Raw genomic sequence first — 21147 nt, forward strand, 5'->3', positions numbered from 1 at the left:
TAAGGTGATAGGGAATAGCCAGCATGGATTTGTAAAGAACAAATCGTGTCAAACCAATCTGATAGCTTTCTTTGATAGGATAACGAGTCTTGTGGATAAGGGAGAAGCGGTGGATGTGGTATACCTAGACTTTAGTAAGGCATTTGATACGGTCTCGCATGATATCCTTATCGATAAACTAGGCAAATACAATTTAGATGGGGCTACTATAAGGTGGGTGCATAACTGGCTGGATAACTGTACTCAGAGAGTGGTTATTAATGGCTCCCAATCCTGCTGGAAAGGTATAACAAGTGGGGTTCCGCAGGGGTCTGTTTTGGGACCGGCTCTGTTCAATATCTTCATCAACGACTTAGATGTTGGCATAGAAAGTACGCTTATTAAGTTTGCAGACGATACCAAACTGGGAGGGATTGCAACTGCTTTGGAGGACAGGGTCAAAATTCAAAATGATCTGGACAAATTGGAGAAATGGTCTGAGGTAAACCAGATGAAGTTCAATAAAGACAAATGCAAAGTGCTCCACTTAGGAAGGAACAATCAGTTTCACACATACAGAATGGGAAGAGACTGTCTAGGAAGGAGTATGGCAGAAAGAGATCTAGGGGTCATAGTGGACCACAAGCTAAATATGAGTCAACAGTGTGATACTGTTGCAAAAAAAGCAAACGTGATTCTGGGATGCATTAACAGGTGTGTTGTAAACAAGACACGAGAAGTCATGCTTCCGCTCTACTCTGCGCTGGTTAGGCCTCAACTGGAGTATTGTGTCCAGTTCTGGGCACCGCATTTCAAGAAAGATGTGGAGAAATTGGAGAGGGTCCAGAGAAGAGCAACAAGAATGATTAAAGGTCTTGAGAACATGACCTATGAAGGAAGGCTGAAAGAATTGGGTTTATTTAGTTTGGAAAAGAGAAGACTGAGAGGGGACATGATAGCAGTTTTCAGGTATCTAAAAGGGTGTCATCAGGAGGAGGGAGAAAACTTGTTCACCTTAGCCTCTAATGATAGAACAAGAAGCAATGGGCTTAAACTGCAGCAAGGGAGATTTAGGTTGGACATTAGGAAAAAGTTCCTAACTGTCAGGGTAGTTAAACACTGGAATAAATTGCCTAGGGAGGTTGTGGAATCTCCATCTCTGGAGATATTTAAGAGTAGGTTAGATAAATGTCTATCAGGGATGGTCTAGACAGTATTTGGTCCTGCCATGAAGGCAGGGGACTGGACTCGATGACCTCTCGAGGTCCCTTCCAGTCCTAGAGTCTATGAATCTATGAATCATCCAAGCGAACAGTACACCACAGCACTCTGACAGGACACTATGGAGAAGCCTATTCTGACAACATCTGTATTGCATCTCTTCTGTGGATGTGACTTCATTCTCAAAGATGTCAACCCCACATCTATAATAAGGGCTAAATTCTATTTGAGAAGTGTAAGTAGTAATTGTTTAAACAAAGGCTTGATAGTACTAGTCACTAATTCTGAATTGCTTTTGCACACAAACGTAAAATGCAATGTTCATTCAATGCCTTTAATTCCACCAAAATATAAAGATATACAAGTTACATATAGTTAAACTGAGGGGAAAAAAATTGCTAAAGTAAAATGCAAAGGTGCCTTGCAGTTTGAAGTCTAATTGAAAGAGGAAGATGGCAAGAAAAGCAAATTACAATTTCTTCTGAACTACAACGTTACTATTAAGTTATCAAGTAAATTCAGTGCTTTCACAGCAGGTTAAAGTGCATGTCTAAAAATTCCAACGTTATTTTGTGTCAGCCTCAAACCTTTTACTTGCTTTGCAAGTCAAGCATTACATTAAAAGCTTTGAGATTTCAGCCACAGGAATCCTGTCTAGCCCAAAATCACAAAATCAAGACAGTATGCTAGAACTTATTAACTTCATTTTGTTGTCAGTTAGGCTAGCATTAAAAGGGAATCTTACATGTAAAAATAGTGATCTACTGAATGAGCATACTTCATTGCAAATGTTCAATAGTTGCAGAAATTGCTGAACTCCAGAATATAGTCTAGTGGTTAGAGAATTGAACTGGAAAACTGAAGACCCACATTCAATGCTCAACTCGACAGCTTTGGACAAGTCACTTAACTTTAATGTACCTCAGTTTAGCCATCTGTAAAATGAGGATAATGTTTACCCAGCTTTTATAAGACACTGAGATCCTGATATGAAAGGTGAAGTGCAACAAAACTTACAGAACACACAAAACTAGGCAAACCAGTTTATGAAAACAGCATAATGCAGCCCATGATTTATCCACATTACCTTTTTTACCATCTTCACATGCATTCTGCAGCAATTAAACAACTTATCTTAAGGCTCACAAGTATAAATAAATGGTATCATTCCAGCAATTGATTTTTATTCATTTACAGTGTCTACTAACAGGACTTGCAAAGAACATTGCTAGCAAAATATACAAATTAGAAAAAACATTGATGCTCAAAGCAGTTTAGAATTGGCAGCATAGAATTAAAATTTTATTTTAATTCCAGATTCATTTACACAAGGATATTATTGTACTTTTCTATATCAATGAAGTCAAAAATAGTTTTATCTATTTGGACCCTAGAGGCTCCACCTAGTGAAGCAGAGTTAAACCACATTCTGTTAATGCTTTATTACTTGGATCAACACCACACACAAATACAGTAGTTGAATTCATTTTCTGAACTTTAAAACTGGACCCTCTTGTAGGGCTTTGTCAGCACAAATTTTAGGTCCATATTTAGGCTTACAAAACCAAAATAGCTAATGGAATTGTAAGAATCTTCTGCACTTTTATCATGTTTCCATTTTCCCTTTTCTTCTGTGCTTTTATGTATTTATCTCATGTTATAGCCTACTTACTATAAACGGAAACATTCAAGGAAGGTTTTTACTGCTTACTGTTTTGCCATTTCACCTCACTGAAAACTCATTAAAGAACAGAATATGTAAGAAACATTTAACAACAAAACCAAGGCCTTTATACATAGTTTTTAATATCCGTAGCAAAACATGAGAACAAGAACAATGACAGCATGGATGTGAACTTAAAATATTGCTTTCCCCTATGGAAGAAACAAACTAGTCAGCCCTGGAGACATGAAAAAATGGTTTCAAATGATGTATTGGTGATCTTAGCCCAGTATGGAAATGGGTATCTGTTAGAACCCATATCACGCTGCCAAAGTTGTGCTTACTACTCAGGACTTCAAAACCACGCAGAATGAACAGGCAGCGTGTAAATGAGCATGCTAAGTGCCTGCCAGATAATGGCTAGCTCACACAGTGCGGTGAGTTTTCATTCAGTAAATGTAACATGATCAGCAACAAGAAATGAGATTAAAAGGAGAAAAATCAACAAATATTCTTTTGTGGCAGCCGGGCTCCAAGAAAAGGCATATGCTTGGCATTTTTTTTTTTGTAAGTCCTAGAGAGGGTGAGTGGAACTGACTCATTAGTCCCATCTTTTTTGAAGAAAAAATGGTCCGGAGGAGAAAAGTGGTTTGTTCATATATACCCTACTGCTGCCCCTCCAGGGAAACTCAATAATAGGCCTGTGGCCCATGTATGGTATGGGTGTATCCCGCAGTTTAATTCTACGTCTTCCTTCAATCATATTTCAAAGGCTATAGCCAATATACTATTCTCATCTTCTCTCTTCCTTCTTACCTGCCCTTCTTTGGACCTGTCAGTCTGAGATTATATCTCTGGATGGCAAAGGAGCCAAAATGGGAGTCCAATGTAGAGTGTATGCAAGAAACAAGAACTGCACACTCTCCAAGTAATCCATCTAGGTAGGTTCTTATGTTGGACCTTTTGCTATGTATCTGAGCACCTAAGGTTTGAGCTTATCCTCCATCTACTCCTGCGGGAATTCTGCACTACTGTGCATGTCTCCCACAGATTTCTTTGCTTCCCTGCAGAAAAATGACTTTCTGACAGGGAAGCTGCAAGAGCAGTCAAGCATCACTTCACAGCTGCATAGGTACATTGTTTCAGGCACCCGGAGCAGCCAGTGGAGAGGTAAATCACCACAGGGCTGGGGACACCCCAGCCAATGGCTCCTACCCTGAGCCAGGATCAGCTGCTAATTCTGGCTGGGCTGAAGCGAGAGGATGGGACTTCTTCCCCTGCAAGGACTGGCTGGGGCTGTGTCAGACCCACCCCCAGAAGCCTCTCACAGCTCCAGGAAGCTCAGCATCCTCCCTTGCTTCCTGAACCCATCACTCCTCAACTGCAGGGGGAGAGCTCACCGTATAGGGAGTTGCTCCCCCATCCACCCAACTCCCATGCATCTGGAGCTCCCATATCCAGATGCCCCCACGAAGCCTCACCCCATACACCCAGGACCCACCCCCCCAAGACTTCCATATCTGAACCCCACCCCACAGAACCTCAACCCCTACATCTGGAGTCTCCCTGCACACAGACCCCCCTGCCCCAGACCACCTCGCACTGAGCTCCCTGCACTGAAACCCCCACCCACTGCTCCACTCTGAGCCCCAACATCCAGACATCCACACTACTCTCAACTAGCTGCACCCAGACCTCCACCCATCAAGCCCCACTCTCCCAGCACCCAGGCCCCCCTGAGGAGACCTCCCCATCCACTGAGCTCCCAACCACCTTTACCTGGAAGCCCCTGCAGAGTCCCATTGCCCCTCCAACTGGAACCCCCCTAACAAGTCTCTGTGCATCCAGATCCCTCTATAACTATAGCCCACTGAGCTGCCTGCACCCAGATTGTCCCACAGAATCATCTAACCCCACACTTGGATCCTGCCTGCCCCACACCTGGTACAGATGGGCAGAGCTCCAGGGTTTTTCGGGGGCAGGCCCAGGCCTTGTGCTGTGTCAGGGTCAGGTGCAGCCTCACCACTGAGTCTGTGTCCCAAGGGTGGGTAGTAGGGAGGCTGCAGGGTGATCTTTCACATTTGTGCAGCCAGTGGTCTGTGCGCCCCACTGCCATGCTGGAGCCTCTGCATTTATTTATTGACCAATGAAACTTGCAGAATTTATAATTTTTGGGCAAAAATTTTTAATTTTTTGGAGCAGAATGTCCTCAGGAGTATCTATCTTAGAGATCAACCAACTCCTGGGGAACTGAAGTGTGGTTTAGAGGAAGTGTGGGTGTTCTTGAAGTAAAATATCAGAACTAAAGCTTCAATACTGGAAGGGAAATATTGGCTAGGCTACCTATCAACAGGAAACAAGTGAGCTTTGCTGGACTGTATCACTCAGTAGGAGATAGGCTCCTCAGTTCTGAAATTCCTGCAGCTCGCTCTGGAGAAACTTATTATCAACACTCCAACGGAAAGATTCTCTAAAAAAATCTAAGCCTGTATACTAACTTGAGTCAAATGCTGGGAATCTGTGACCTGAAGATGATCACAGAATCATAGACTTTAAGGTCAGAAGGGACCATTATGATCGTCTAGTCTGAGTTCCTGCACAACGCAGGCCACAGAATCTCACTCATCCATTCCTGTATCAATCCCTTAACCTGTGTCTGAGCTATTGAAGTCCTAAAATCGTGGTTTAAAGACTTCAAGGGGCAGAGAATCCTCCAGCAAGTGACCCCTGCCCCACCCTGCACAGGAAGGTGAAAAAACCCTAGGGCTTCAGCCAATCTGCCCTGGAGGAAAATTCGTTCCAGATCCCAAATACGGCGATCAGCTAAACCCTGAGCATGTGGGCAAGACTCACCAGCCAGACACCCAGGAAAGAATTCTCTGTAGTAACTCAGATCCCACCCCATCTAACATCCCATCACAGATCATTAGGCATATTTACTGCTAACAGTCAAAGATCAATTAATTGACAAAATTAGGCTAACCCATCATACCATTCCCTCCATAAACTTATCAAGCTTAGTCTTGAAGCCAGATATGTCTTTTGCCCCCACTGCTCCCCTTGGAAGGCTGTTCCAGAACTTCACTCCTCTGATGGTTAGAAACCTTCATCTAATTTCAAGTCTAAACTTCCTGATGGCCAGTTTATATCCATGGATATAAGATCTCTGTGTAAGTTCAAAAGCTCATCTTTCACCAATACAAGATGATCAAATTCTTCCCTCTCATTTTATGTCTAATATTGAGAGGGAAGATCTGCTGAATGCCATGAGAGCAGGAGAAGTAATGTATGGTTTTTACCCACCCTAACAACAAGGTGTTCAGAAGCTCTCCTACAGAGTGCTATGAATCTCTTACTTTCATAAGCAAGACTCATTCAACAAAATGTGAACAGATCCTGCCAAGCCCCACAGAATCTCCAAAGGCAGAAGTATCAAGATGGGGGTAATAGGGCACATATGGGAACAGTGAGGTCCTAATTTAAGCTTGAGAAAAGGTTCAGACTGGTTTACCTTAACTGAACTTGTCTGCCCACCTCCAATTCAGAGGACTTCGGGGGGGGAGGGGGGACTATGTTCCTTTATTTGAAGATCAGCTTTAAGAAGCCAAATTTGCTTCAATATCAGTGTTTGGGCAGCAACTTGCATACAAAAAGATAAGCTAAATGGGAGTTTTGAAGACTTTTAAACACATATGCATGCATCATACAGATTGCAAGAGAGCACAGAGGATGCTCCCTTGCAGTGAAGGCATAAATTATTGCTGCTTCAGTTTATATACACAGCATTATTATAAAGATTAATAATGTACCTCACAGGATGTTGTAGGAACTGATTAGTTTGTCAAAGGCTTTGAATGGCTTTAAAAATGCTAAGTATTGCAATTCCTCCAAATATAAATGTAGACAGAATCAGGTTGATCTTAAGAAAAAGTACAGCTAATATGATCACTAGAGAGAGACAGTCTTGCAATGCCTCTGAGTAATATTTCCCATGTAAGCAAACACATCAAGAACACCTTGGCTTGGAATGATGTACTGCAAGTGCCTGAATGAAGAACAAGAAGAGGAAAGGTGTAATCAGCTTTTTGGCAGAACACAAAATTAAGTAGTTTAGAGGAGGTAAGTATCATCCACTTAATAAAGTCAAAAGAAAATAAAGCCAAGATTACATCAATACAGTCCAAAGAGCCAAACTGAGGGCAACAATAATCCTAATTTTACTCCAATAGTTATGGAATACTTCACTTCTACAACCATTCATAAATAGCATTTAAAGGAAAGTTTAGCTCTTACTAACCCTGTTTCTGCCATTTACAATCACCCTACTTTCAATTAAAAACAAAACAAAATCCCAAAGCATGCAATAAAACTGTCAGTTTGTCACTTTGTCTGCCAAAAGGGAAAGATCATCCCTTCCACTGTTTCTGTTTTAGATTGTATGTCCCTTCCCTTGTATTTGTGTTTATCCTAATTCTGGTCTTTGCACATATGTACTATAAACGTTTTATAAATTTGCTGAAGTTATTAGAACTTTGGCAAAAAATAGAACAGAAGCCAATTATTTTTAAGACCGATCAGAGTGTGAGGTTGGAGTGGTGTTAACTATATACTTCAATTTTTATGACTGAGCAAGACTTCCAGTTTCATCCCCTTCTCACCCCAATTTAATAAAAATGTTAACTAGGGTAAGAGAATGCAAACAACAATCACTTTTCTGGCAGACCTGGGAATAAAACCCAGGTCTCTACCTTGACAGAATCAAGTCTCATCCACTTAGCCAGACTGTTCTCAGAAAGATTAGGCTTTGCTATCCTTTAAAAATGAGATACTTCTGCAAAGCCTCCACTATAAAGAAGTGAGACACAGATTAATGGTAGCCTTGTATTAAATATATTCCCATAGCATCAAAGATCCCTAGTCATGGACCAGGATCCCTTTGTGGTAGGTAATGTCCAAACAGAACAACAACAACAAGATAGTCCCCCTTAAAATAAGAGGAAACACCCATTTTAGGTGTCCTTTAATAGACCCTAATTCCCACACACCAGATCCACCACTTTCATTGCAAGACTCAGACCTCATACTTACCTATGAGAAAACACACCATACATGTCTAACAGATATGTATGTTGATGCTGCTGAAGTCAGAGTTAAGGCTTTGCAATCTAGTATAAGCATGAGGAAAGTGCCATATGTATTGTATCGTTACTGTTTGTAACAAAGGCGAATGGGACTTTATAGAAGGGCAGAGTCTGCCAATGAAAGTGATGAATGTGATATATGGGAATTAAGATATGTTAAAGCATGATAAAATAAAGGAAATGTCCAGCTAAGGTAAGGATTTGTATGGGTGGACACCCACCCAAACAACCATAACTAGTTTTAATGAACTTTCTTTGGGGAAATATACATTTCCTTTAAGTATCTGAAAACTGCTGTCTTCCTCCGTATGAAATCCTTTCAGTCAGTTTAAAGATCAGGACTTTTAAAGCCATGTTAGTAGGTCATGTTATTAAGTTTGAGCTTTTTGGAAGTCTGATACCAGAGTGATGGATGTGATATTACAATGTCTGCAGAATACAATTTGCTTTTCACTAATGAGATGCAGTAACAAGGTTTTCATAGTAATCATTTAATGGACTGTCTACATATTACAATTCCATATTATCATCAGCCACTGTTACCAAAAGAAACTGAGGAATTACTAGCATAATATCAGCTAGTGGTGCGACATATCTGCATGCTTTTTTAGTTCATAAAACAATTCCTGTTCTGAATGTTCTCATCAACTACTACAAGATTCTGTATATATTTAACCAGGATGTAAAAGATATATTATAACCACCACTATCCATCATGTGTATCTGCAAATGAGTTATACTGAGTAATGGGTGTTTTAATTTATATCACCTCAAGTTATATAATACCATCGGTTAATTGCAATTGTTTTATTACACATATAATATGGGGTGTTGAGTTGAGGCTTCGAGTTTCTAATAAAGGAATCTACAGAGGAAACAGCATAGTGAAGGTTTAAGTAAAGAGGAATACTAAAGGGAGACTAACACCTCAGATTACATTCACGTAATTGTAAATTTGTTCCATGAACGTTTCTGGATTGTGTATTATTCTTTACATAAAAGCCAGAGAACTGCTTATGGCTGCACTTAACAAGTTGGCCATATTTTCCCATTTGTTAAACAGAGAGCATTCTTTTAACAGGTTTACTCTTACATATCCCTAATTGTATGTGTACCATGAATTGCTTTTAAATTAATCAATTTCCCATTTCACTGAATTGGGAAATTTGTACATGCTTTAGCAATAAAACAGCATTATTGACTAGTTTATAGCTCAGTGGTTTGAGCATTGGCCTGCCAAACCCAGAGTTGTGAGTTCAATCCTTGACAGGGTCACTTAGGGATCTGAGGCAAAATCAGTACTTGGTCCTGTTAGTGAAGACAGAGGGCTGGACTCGATGACCTTTCGGGGTCCCTTCCAGTTCTGTGAGATACCTTAACTACTTTACAAATGCTGTGATCTGAGCAGATCACATTCCATTTTAAGGTGAACAGCAAGACATTTAAAAATACAACAAATACTGTATGCTCTGTAGTCTTCCTCTGAACCTTAAGAAAAACAAAGTAATAGTTCCTCAGTGGTGCATTTAAGAAATTTAGCTAAATTCTCATAACACTTCTCTTTTATAGGCTTAGGTAAATTCTTAAATATTTTGAGCTAAAGTTCTCCACAACCAGAAAGACAGCTGCCTGCACTGCGGTGGCCCCACTTTGCAGCCTGATACAAAAAGGCAGACGAAATTATGAAGAGAAGTTTAGAGGCCACAACGACATAAATGGAAACTACACTACTCCCTTCGATTCTTTGCACTGGTAGACCTCAATCCTGAAAACATTTAGATTCAGCCACAAAAGTAAAGTTGAGCATATTTGAAGGCATGGGATCTTTCAGAGGTAGAGGATGTGGGAAGAATAAGTCCATCAGTGATGACCAATGACATTTCTGTAAAATCTGTTTGAAGAAACAGATTGCAAGACACTGCAGTGCTACTGAAGACAATAAAATCTTACTTGAATTTCTGGGGGAAATGACTAAAGTCTTATCAGTTTCCTCCCCTATGATTTATATGATAAGTCTTTGGACTTTCAATCTTTACTGCTAACAGATATTTACAAAAATATAGTCTCTTCCCACTTCTCACTCAACCACTAACTTCCACAATGCTGCTTCTAGTCAATTTATTTTTGGGATAGTCATAAGTATAGCTACTACAGAAATCAAGAACGCAGCAAGATATTGCCAAAGTCATAGCAAGACTTACTTATAAGCCTTAATTATGTGCTGTACAAATAGGAAAATACCACCAAATCACACGTAGATGTTCCAAGAAAGCTTCATTAAACCTGAATTAAGATGGAGCATAACAGTAATTTGAGAGTGAAAATTCTTATCAAAACAAGCATTAGTAAACCAGGAATTCTGCTGGTAAGTTTTAAAAAACTCCAACGTTTGGCAATATGGAAACAGTTAAAGCATCCAAACAGCTCAGTTTTACATATAAACTGTTCATAATTACAGGGAAACAATCTTTACAATACTTAGTCTGCATATCACAATCCATAGGCTGAAATCAAAACTCTTACTACCCTACTGCTAAAACGTGTAAGTTTCTACTTCAAAAGGTAGTAGAATTCACTCTATCTAGTGGAAAGCCAGTTTATTCACCAAGAGCAGCACAGATTTCAAATATAGGTTATGCTGCATCAGTAGTCTGACCACAGTGCAAGTTGACGTATGTTCACATCTTTTTGTAATGCACTAGAATTTAAATTTTACCTGTTAATACATTTACAGTATTCATGACCTATCTTCACAAGCATTTACAGTACAATTATTAGGAGAAAATGCCTTCTTTGAGGTTAGTACACCACCTGTGTTGCTCTATGAAAAATCTTACTCTGGTCCCACTGAAGTCCATGACCAAGTTCCAATAAACTTTCAAATAGGAGCAGAGCACCTAATGAAGGAAATTAACATTTTGGCCATTTGATTAAGTGAACAATGAAGATGGTGGCTTCATTAAAAATCAGAGGCCTACTCATATTCCAACAACACTTATAAAAATGAATGACATTTCAGAGTTATTTGGCCAGTGCATTTTGTGTACTAATTTTGGAAGAAGAATTTATTCCATCTATTCTAGGAATCTACAAAAAAAGAGTCATTAGTGGAGACTGGCAAGAAAGATCTCAGGGAGACAGTAAAGCTGATTTATGCTACTTTTGGCACAGAGTTGACAACAGTTACTTAAGCAAAGCCCCAATATCCAGTCCACATAGCCTACAAATTCTCCAATACAAAAGTCAATTTGCATAATCTATAGGAGACTGCCCCAAAAAAGAAAGCCATGTCTTATTTGTTTTCCAGAGCTAAAAAAGGATCATGGCTTCCCACATTCCTAAAACTAAAGTAACATGAGGAAGAACATTAGAAATAATTTTTTTAAAGTCAAATTTGCTAAATTCAAAATTAAAGTTGCTTAATTCTGGATTTCCATTTCTCAGAGTACTCTTATTCAAGTTCCCTCGTAGCCCCATCATTCTCTGTATATCCTCCAGGGAAGGTAGGTGTCTTTAACAAGCAACACAACTTGAACACCATCACGCATTAAATTCAATATGTTTTACTAACAAACAAAGATCATACTAAGCTAATTCTGCCATGTCATCTTACCAAATAAAAGCTACAGGAGCCTTTCCACAACCTGAGACAATAGCAATCCATTTTTAGAAGACTTATCCCTATACACTGAAGAAAAATTATGCAGCAAATATAACTACATTCAGCTGGTATTTATGCTATGTTATTTTAGAACACTTAGAATAATTGATTAAACATCTATTAGGACACTGCCAAATGAATATCAAATTATCACCCTGATTCACACACTGCCATCAGACATTGTTCAGTAGTCCATACTAAAAACACTCAGGAGTCTTAAAAATTAATATGAATTTAAACTCTAGTCATTTCATTTTAGACTCACTAGCAGATCTTGTGGCTGAGTCCATTGTACTTAACCGTTATCAGAATACTTCCATTCACTTTTCTGAACGTTTTCACTGTGCAAATAAGATATAGGCAACAAAAAGATTAGATGAGAAAATGCAGGTTTTAATAAGGAAAGCTATCAGAGATGGCTCACATGCACCGGGCTAGCAGAAATGTTCACAACTTATGTGATGGCTTGATTGCTTTCCAAATTAAAACCAGTTTGCACAGACCGTGAACTATTACATAGATTAAATAACTTCACTGGAATCAGTCTGCAGCAGAGCCAGAAACAGTATGCAGAATGGAATTGCTTCCTAGTCTGATGCCTTAACTACAAATGTATCCTCACTGCACCAGTGGAAAGGACTATAACAAGAGATCACACAAAGTAGTTAGATTTTAAAGAGGAATGAATAGTCAACATTTGCAAGCTATGCAAACCAAAATAATCTAAGGGTATTCAAACCTGATTAGGAGCATAACATGATCATCTACCAGGACCAGGAAGAAACAGCCCCCTTTTATATGGAGGCTAGGCACAAGAAGATAGGCACTTCATAAGATCCCCTCTGAAATATCAGATAGAGGCCACTGCTAAAGAACCTCTGTGTGAGCAAACTGCCTGTTCCAGTATAGTACTATATTTGTTAAGTTTTCCTGGATGGAACACTTCAAAAACACTTAAGTATTTAGGCAGTTTATACAAGCTGGACATCCAAATAACGTCATGGCTCAAACACATTTACAGCCTCACTATAAAATTCTCTGTTACTTACATGAGAGCAGGTTTAGACAGGAGGAAAAAAATTCCTCACAATATCAGCTTGACACTGGAACCAATGCTGAGAGCAGCCACTGAAACATCAAGGAAAACATTTTAAAGACATTAGGTAACAATTATATTACCTGGGCTAAACATTGGACTTCACCTAAAATGTCCCTTCTCCCTTCTTCTAGAAGTGAAACTATATTTCATACGCATATGTAATACAGACACCAGACAGCATGGATTTATCAAGAACAAATAGTGTCAAACCAAATTGATTGCTTTCTTTGACAGGGTAACAAGCCTTACGGATAAGGGGAAGCAGTAGATGTGGCACATCTTGACTTTAGTAAGGCTTTTGATAGTCTCACATGACCTTCTCATAAACAAACTAGGGAAATACAACCTAGATGGAGCTACTATAAGGTGGGTGCATAACTGATTGGAAAACCGTTCCCACAGAGTAGTTATCAGTGGTTCACAGTCATGTTGGAAGGGCATAATGAGTGGGGTCCTGCAGGGATCAGTTCTGGGTCCGGTTCTGTTCAATGTCTTAATCAATGATTTAGATAATGGCATAAAGCAGTGCTTCTCAAAGCCGGTCCACCACTTGTGCAGGGAAAGCCCCTGGCGGTTGAGGCCAGTTTGTTTACCTGCCACGTCCACAGGTTCAGCCAACTGTGGCTCCCATTGGCTGCAGTTCACCGCTCCAGGCCAAAGGGGGCTACGGAAAGTGGCACAGGCCGGGGGATGTGCTGGCCGCCCTTCCTGCAGTCTCCATTGGCCTGGAGCGGTGAATCGCGGCCAGTGGGAGCCGTGATCGGCCAAACCTGTGGATGCAGCAGGTAAACAAACCGGCCCAAGCTGCCAGGGGCTTTCCCTGCACAAGCGGCAGACTGGCTTTGAGAAGCACTGGCATAGAGAGTACACTTATAAAGTCTGTGGATGATACCAAGCTGGGAGGGATTTCAAGTGCTTTGGAGAATAGGATTAAAACTGAAAAATGATCTGGACAAACTGGAGAAATGGTCTGAAGCAAACAGAATGAAATTCAATGAGGACAAATGCAAAGTACTCTACTTAGGAAAGAACAATCAGTTGCATACATACAAAAGGGGAAATGACTGCCTAGGAAAGAGTACTGTGGAAAGGGATCTGGGGTCATAGTGGATCATAAGTTAAATATGAGTCAATAGTGTAACAGTTGCAAGCAAAAAAAAAAAAAAAAGCACAAACGTCATTCTGGGATATATTAGGAGTATTGTAAGCAAGACACGAGAAGTAATTCTTCTGCTCTTTTCTGCACTTATGAGGCCTCAACTGGAGAATCATGTCCAGTCCCGGGCACCACATTTCAGGAAAGATGCAAACAAACTGGAGAAAATCCAGAGAAGAGCAACAAAAATTATTAAAGGTCTAGAAAACATGACCTCTGAGGAAAGATTGAAAAAATTAAGTTTGTTTAGACTGGAGAAGAGAAGACTGAGAGGGAATATGACAACAGTTTTCAAGTACATAAAAGGTTGTTACAAGGAGGAGGGAGAAAAACTGTTCTTCTTAACCTCTGAGGACAGGACAAGAAGCAATCGTCTTAAAATTGCAGCAAGGGCAGTTTAGGTTGGACATTAGGAAAAAATGTCAGAGTGGTTAAGCACCGAAATAAATTGCCTAGAGAGGTGGTGGAATCTCCATCATTGGGGATTTTTAAGAGCAGGTTGCACAAACGCCTGTCAGGAATGGTCTAGATAGCACTTAGTCCTGCCTTGAGTACAGGGAACTGGACTAGATGACGTCTCGAGGTTCCTTCCAGTTCTGTGATTCTATGATTCACTCAAGAATCTTTATACATTGTGCCAATACACTTTAGTCCCAACTTCCATTACCCCTTCTATTCCATTTAGCGTTTTTCCAAAAAGGCAGCACAATTAGCATTATTTTGTGCTGTAGCCAACATCCACAAGAGCCTATGATGAAACCATACTAGTTTTCCAATATCAACTAAACCAGAATTTACAAACAAGTAAACCTAAAAATAGGTAAGAAATGCACTAGTGTGCCATCTATAAGCCAGTGTGCTATATGTTCTCAGTTCTTGAACAATACCCTAACAATTATATTTTTCATTGCTATTTAAACTTCAGAAAAAGTTGAGACCATGCTATTCATTTCGGATATGTTCCACATAAGATACTGTTTTACCAGACCTTCAAAAAGTAGGTGAATTAGAGTGGAATCAAGAGAGATATTACAGGCTATTTCAGTAAGGAAGGGTTATAATTTATTAATTTAAGATTTGTTATTCTTAAGAGTACATGTGCCCAGAGTGCTGGATGCAAGAGCATTTTAAAAAAAAAAAGGCATTTTAAGTGTGAAACTTCTAAGAAAAAAAAAATCTCTACATAAAATCTGGAGGTCTATCATCAATTAGTAAATTAAAGGAACAAGTACAGAACACCCATTTTACAACTGAAGACTATAAAATGAGAAGGAAGTAGAGAACAAGCAACATGTAATAAAAACCGAGTTAAAAATTGATTTAAGTAAGATTGTTTTGAATCTCTTTAAATCCTGACTTTATATCTCTGTACTAGCAGGACAGAATCTCACTTCCTGGTGAGGGAGGCTTTTCAGGGAAAAATCCCCTTGTAGGGGGTTTCCTCCCAGTTTCATTTTGCTACCAGTCTATTTACAACCATGGTTAACTCGATGATGATTGTAAGCAACTGATATGTTTACCACTTAACACAAAGTAAGTCACTATTTTTGTCTCTTCCCTATTCCTCTGGACCACAGGCATCTTTTCCCTTGCATCTTCCCTCCTCCTCTCTACAATTCCCCCATTTCAACCTTTCAGTTTTTCCCATCACTATCTGCTTCCTGCTCAAACACATTAAGATTTCCAACACCAGGCAGCAGTCTCATGCTACCTAGTCCCCTGTTCATGTCCCTCCAACTCCACTGGCTCCAACATACCTCCCAGATTCCTCCCCCTCTACATTTTCCTTAACAACCCCATCTTGATCTGTATACAGTCTTGATCTGTATACGTGAAAAATCAATCCGTAAAAGCACAACAAAGGTTGTAACTGCAGAGAGCAGAAAGGAGAAAGGGAAAATAAAATATGGCACTTTAAGAGCCATTCCTTGCCAGAGCCATTCTTCGGCAGAGCATTTCTCCAGCACACCCCAGTAGATTAGTGAATGAAATCTCAAACTGTCTTTATTCTAGCCCAAATCTTCTCTTCCCCACCTGCATCTCTCCCCTCCATCAACAGATATGTTACAAAGAAAAATAGTCAGCTTTCAAAGTGGCCGTAAGCAGTATATAGTCCTTACATTTCCTAGTTCATTCTTGAATGATGATTCCTTGAATAAACTCAACAGGCCAAACATTTTCCTCTATCTTTCCTTCTCACACCATCTCAAAATTCCATTGGCTCAGTTTAATAATCCTGTTTTAGTGAGGTCTATTAACCCCTTCTCACATACAGTTGAGAGCATCACAAAAGGTATTTATTTCTATTATGGATTTTATCTTCTCCACTAGCCCTCCACTCACATACCCTGAGCCATTTTGGAGATATGGGTCAGAACACCTGAAATTTTGGAAGAATGATCATGTAAGTTTTCAGAACAAGACTTCAAGTGTTTAACCAAGCTTCTTTTGGGGAAAAACTGTCTGATGATTTCTTGAAGTATATAAATTTTGATAAGATCGCTCTTCTTGGTAGTTGGAGGATTGGAAATTGAGATAATGGCAAATCAGTTTCAAATTTAACTATGAAGCAGCTCCCTCTGTTTCATAATAAAGAAAAGAAGGAATTATATGCAACTCAACAAATATGATGGAAATACATATTGAAATCAGAAAAAAAAATTGTTAGGGACTCCACACTGACCAACCACCATTAAGAGACTTCTAAATTTTCAATTTTTATCCATTACACAACCAGAACAGTACAGACCATGTTTGAAGACAAGAATTTATAATAAATGAAATATTTCAAAGCAACACAGAGTCCTGTGGCACCTTACAGACTAACAGATGTATTGGAGCATAAGCTTTCGTGGGTGAATGATGAAGTGAGTATTCACCCACGAAAGCTCATGCTCCAATACATCTGTTAGTCCATAAGGTGCCATAGGACTCTTTGTTGCTTTTTACGGATCCAGACTAACACGGCTACCCCCTGTGATACTTGAAATATTTCAAGAATCTAAGTAAAGCTGTGGAAGAGTGAAACTCCCAAACCTTTTTGGTTTAATATGTCAACTCCATCTTATCAAGATAAATTACTCTCTCCAGATAAGACCATCAAGATCTCTTTTGGACAAAAGGCACAAGCTCTTTTTAGGTCACCTCTAAAGAAGGTTGACATTTTCATGGGAGTGCTATTTTATTGTGATGCTATAAGCTAGCCACTTCCATCTCTACTTAAATCACCACAGTCCACCACCTTTAAAGACCACTAAATCCAAACAAACTGAAACCATGCCAGCAGTTAATTCACACCCCCTAAAACAAGATGAACGTGTAACAGCAGAATAAATGTTGTGATTATGCCGCAGTGGAATCTCCTCCTTGCATGACTGAAGCCTGGTGCTATCCTGGCGCATCCTACCCCTCACGCTCGTCAGTGGGGCTGAAACAGCGCGTTCACGCAGGGTCAGAGCAGGGCTGATATTTCTCGCCCTCAGGAAGGAGGACTCAAGTACCCGATAGATTGTGTATGAGAACCCAAAGCTAACCCAGTAGACCGCCACCTCCTCCCCCTAGCCCAGGGGAGCTCCGGCGGGTCACTCGGGGGCTGCCTCGCAGCGGGTTTACAGCCCGAAACCGAGACAGTCGCTCCCACCCCACACGGGGCAAACCCCAATTCGCCGCAGTAGCCACCGCCGCCCACGCTCCGGAGACGACAGGGCGAGCAGAGGCTGCTCCTGCAGCACTCGCAGGAAGGCGGATCTCCCGGCTCCGCAGATTGAGCCCAGCGCTGGCCGAGGCGAGGGGCCGATCCGGTCCGGCCCGGCCCCCAGGGGAGGCAGGCAGGGAGAAGCGAGAGGGGGCGGCTCGCGGCTGGAAGCCGGAAGGGAGCGCATGTCCCCGTCACTCCTCCCCGGCCCGGGGGCCCCGGGCTCTCCCCGCGGGGGTCCCCGTAGCCTGCGGAGAGCGCTTAGGCCCGGCGGCTGGGTACGTCCCCACCCCGGCTATACCCGCTGAGCGGGGCTGGGGTCTCGCCCGCCCCTCACCTTGGAAGCCTTGGCCGGGGGGCCAGAATGCGAACATCGGCTTCCCGTGCAGCCCGGCCCGCAGCCGCGGAGCTCCTCGCCCGGCCTGTCCCGCTGCCTTGCCCCCGAGCTCGCCGCGCTCCTCCGGCCCCAGGCAACCGGGCCACGTCCCTCCGAGAGCCCGGCGCGCAGGCGCACGCTCTCCGCCCAGGCCGCCGTCAGCGAGCCACCGGCCGCGGCAGGACACCTCCCTCCCTGCGCAGCAGAGCGCCCCTCGCGGGGCTCCGCGTCCCCCATACAGAGCAGGGGGCAGCCGGTGGAGGGAGCCGAGCCCCACGCCCGGGTCTGGGGTCAGCATCCCCTGCAGGAAAGGTCGGCTGCCTTGGGGGGACTGGCCCTCCCCTGAAATGGAAATGGGTCAGGCGTCCCCTAAGGTCAGGAAGGGAGTTGGACACCCCACACCAGGAGGACAAGGGGGGGGGGGCTGAGACTTATAAAATCTCAGGGTGGAAGCCACCTCAGGAGGTCATCTAGTTCAACCCCCTGCTCAAAGCAGGACCAGAATCCAGCTAAGTCATCCTAGCCAGGGCTTTGTCAAGCTGGCCCTTAAAAACCTCTAAGGAAGGAGCGTCTACCACCTCCCTCAGCAACCCATTCCAGTGGGTGACAGCACTGTCTGCAGGGCTCCCTTTGTGGAGTCCTCTCAGGGCAGCAGCCACTGCCCCAGGCCCATCTCCCACCCATGACCGTCTTGTTGGATTGCAGAGGTTGGAAGAGAGGTATTGGCTCCAACTCAATGACCAACTGGGAGGAGAATTGCATAAAAGTGTGCTTCATGTTGAGTATTCCCCGATTTCAATGCCAGTTCTCTGATTTCATTAGCTAGTGACTATTTTAAGCTTATTGGAACCAGCTATCATTTGGTTTAGACAGAGTCTAGGAGCAGCCCTTATTTGAATCCACCAGCCACCCATCCACTAACAGCATTTCAGTTATTGCCATCACCGTACTCCCTAAAAAGGTTGTTCCCTACCCCGACGGTGGACTTCAAATAGTAGTTGATGCCTTCATTTCTAAAACTTCCACTGGAATTATGCCAGAAACCACAGCAATTGCAAAACATAGCTGCCACATTTCTCCTTATATAAAAGGCAGTATATCCTGTTTGTCACACTTCACATGTAGGCTCTTTGGCCTATTATATTTGGTGCTATATATAACAATGCCTTTATTTTATGATGGTACCCAAAGACCTCATTCAACATTGTAGCCTATTTGTATTTAGCATAATGAGCTCAGAGGCCCTTGGTTTTAAGCAGTATACAAAAAACCAAGGGACAGTCTCTGCCCCAATTCTACTAGTGAAGAAGTCCCTTCAGATTGTGCTAGGCACCATGGAAATAAAATGAAAGCTTTATTTATTAATAGCAACTTTTAATACCAAGCACCAAATGAAGCACCCTAAGCCTAAGGATGACTCTAGCTGGTCTGTATAAGTATGCTACAGAGTTGGACAGAATAGTTTGAAGAACAGCAGCTAAAGGAAATATGCAGTTTAGTTTAACTACAAAAGGAGTGTATACATTAATCAAAGACAGACACTTAAAAAGGCAAAGGAATTTGCTTCAAAAAAAAGATAGTCCCCACTGTAAGATCATATCCTAAATTGCTGCTATGACTTTCTATATCACAAAGAATATCACAGCTGTGATTACAGCAGAGACAGAAGTAGAGGTCTTGAATAAGGATAAAAGAGTAATTTATTGCACCAAGGATCCCCAGACATGGACCGAGGCCCTATAGTGCCAAGCCCTCTAGAAACACACACCAAAGAGACAGTTCCTATTCCAAAGGGTTTACAGTATAAGCAATAATTACATTGCTCAAACAGGTTTCCCTCCAGATATGGGCAAACCATTTCCATCAAGGATTTGTGGACTTCTTTGTTCCACACAACATAAAATGTATTTTAAAAGTGTTTTTCTTTAAACACAGAAACTGAAGGTTTGATGGTGGTAAGCTGCAAAGAGAAAAATTCAAATATAAACCCTTTCTAATTATAAGGCATTGCCTTCAGGAAGCAGTTTTTTATTACAAAATGGAACATCTTTGTTTTTACCTGCTTGAAACCATGGCCTCTAGGAATAGTAGTCATCTTAGCAGCAAACATTTTAGAGGGAGAGAAACTGAGAAAAGGGATTTGACCTGAATTTATAGCTGACCCAGGGGGGTGTGGTAAGTGACTCCACCTACATCTACCCACACAACTCCCTTTTGTTTTGTTCATAATGGGGATGTAGGTAATATTAAGACATTGTACATGCAAAAAGGCTCTATCTGAAGAGAAGAGGGGAAATTAAGTTATTTCTGTCTTGTGTAATATTGGTTGGGATATTTTTAACTATAGATATTTATATTAAAATGTAAGACCTTTGTGAGAATTCTGATTAGATAAAAAGCATTAATTTAGAGAGACATACTATAAAAAAAAAGAAACAAGTACTTTGCTATGAATGGTTTCTTCCTGGGAAAAGGAAAATAGGGTAGAATTTTGAACCCTTCAAAGTTCTAACCCAAACTTTTTCTGGAATTAGCAAAATGGAGAGGCATAGTGCTGCTTACTTGATTTAAGAAAATATTGTGATTTTGAGAGTCACTTATTTTTTTATTTTTCCTTCCATTAATTAATTGTCACAGCAAACACTTATATAATAATCAGACTTAGATTATTATTTTTTTATTGGTTTTGTATATTGTGATTGGTGTTTATAGATTGGCTTGGGAAGTTTGTTTTTAATGAAAGTGTGTGTTTGGGGGAAAAAAAATATATATATATTCATTAAATATGCAGTAATAACTCCATAGTAAAGGATGAGTTGAGTTTTGCCTTTAAAGCAGGGATTCAACCTCTCTGAATGGAAAAATAAAGCCTACCCTCCCCAAAATTACAGCAGTTGCTCTTTGAGTGCAAGATGAATTTTCTCAGAATTTACAAATGAAGCTGTTTAATTAGTTTAGGAATTAAGAATTGGTCGTTAAAGAAATTTAGCACTCAGTGTTAGACTTTTTATGTGCCCCTAATGACTGCAATATGTGTACAACACAGACTCTTCAAACTTACCAGATAGTTAAAATTCGCAGAACTCTTGTGTGTAAACTATTTTTGCACAATGTATTTTAGGATTAATGGTTGTTTTCCCATTGCTTTTCATAACAA

At 41.0% G+C, this 21147-nt stretch overlaps 1 protein-coding gene across 6 annotated transcripts in view; it reads right to left on the reverse strand.

Annotated features, from left to right (window-relative positions):
• Positions 1-18099, reverse strand: part of EVI5 (ecotropic viral integration site 5) — a 138877-nt gene extending 120778 nt beyond the window's left edge. For all 6 annotated transcript variants that reach the window (XM_075067792.1, XM_075067794.1, XM_032773011.2 and 3 more), the window contains exon 1: positions 17952-18099. The gene's annotated coding sequence lies outside the window, so the exon portion shown is untranslated. The remainder of the gene's footprint in view (positions 1-17951) is intronic.
• Between the last annotated feature and the right edge of the window lie 3048 nt (positions 18100-21147).

The sequence above is a fragment of the Chelonoidis abingdonii genome, chromosome 7 (genome assembly GCF_003597395.2).
Source record: "Chelonoidis abingdonii isolate Lonesome George chromosome 7, CheloAbing_2.0, whole genome shotgun sequence".
Taxonomy (NCBI): Eukaryota; Metazoa; Chordata; order Testudines; family Testudinidae; genus Chelonoidis; species Chelonoidis abingdonii.